Genomic DNA, 996 nt, shown 5'->3' with positions numbered 1-996 from the left:
AAGCGGGCCAGATGGACGGATCGACAGGAAGGGCCGGGAAGAATGACTTTCTTGCTCCCAGGGCCTAGGTTTCCTTATTGGAGATGGCAGACCGCTGCCCGCAGTTATGGCTGGGCCACCACCTTCTCCCCCGCCTGTCCCCAACCCGCAATCCGGGCCAATGGAAATGCTCCCTGACCCTGGCCGGTGTGCTCGCATCCTCTGGGCTCCCGAAGCTGAGGAAGTGACTCGTGAAAGGAGGCCGGCCTAACGGCTCCATTTGGGCGAGGTTTTCTCACAAAGCTTATTCCCGTCACATCCCAGGGCAGGCCAGCCGCCTCAGGGATGCGGGCGCCAGGCCTTTGTGAGCTCACGACTTTCTCATGGGCCCCCCCCCGGAGGCGGCCTGTGGTCACCCTCACTTTCGGTGGAAGCACCCGGGGTTCAGAGAGGCCAAGCCACTCGCCCAAGGTCACAAAGCTTCGCAGAAGCAGAGCGGGAATGGCGATGCGGGGGGGTCTCCGGAGGCCCTCTCCCAGCGGCTTTTCGAAGACACCCACTACCTCCCTATTGTGACGCTCAGGAATAAAACAGGAAGGCCGGACGCCCGGCTTTCACCTAAGACAATGCTCCACGCAAATCTGCGCGAACAAAAGCAACCATAAATCCGCCTCGGGTTTTCGGCCCACCCGGCCCCCGCCGGCCAATTGACTCCGTCGGCCGCCGCGGGGCGGGCCAGGGAGGTTCCAACGTGATCGACAGCCCCGGGGAGGCGTGGCCGCGGCAGAGGCGCATTGGATTGGGGATCCGGAACAATCGCAGGCCGAGAAGGCGCAGCGCGGACCAATCAGAGGGAGGGGCGGGGCTCGGCCGCCCGGCTTTCGTGAAAGTCCGCCTCCCCGCCCACTTGCGCCTCGTCGCGGCGCCCGTCAGCTGCGAACGCGGCGCTCGGCCCGGATTCGTCCGCGGCGCTGGAAGCAGAGGCGCGAGGCCGCTGCGAGTGCCGGCACAGATCCC

Source organism: Bison bison, unplaced genomic scaffold (genome assembly GCF_000754665.1).
Source record: "Bison bison bison isolate TAMUID 2011002044 unplaced genomic scaffold, Bison_UMD1.0 scf7180017864295, whole genome shotgun sequence".
NCBI classification, from domain to species: Eukaryota; Metazoa; Chordata; class Mammalia; order Artiodactyla; family Bovidae; genus Bison; species Bison bison.
The sequence above is the reverse complement of the archived record's forward strand: the minus strand, read 5'-3'. Positions refer to the sequence as shown.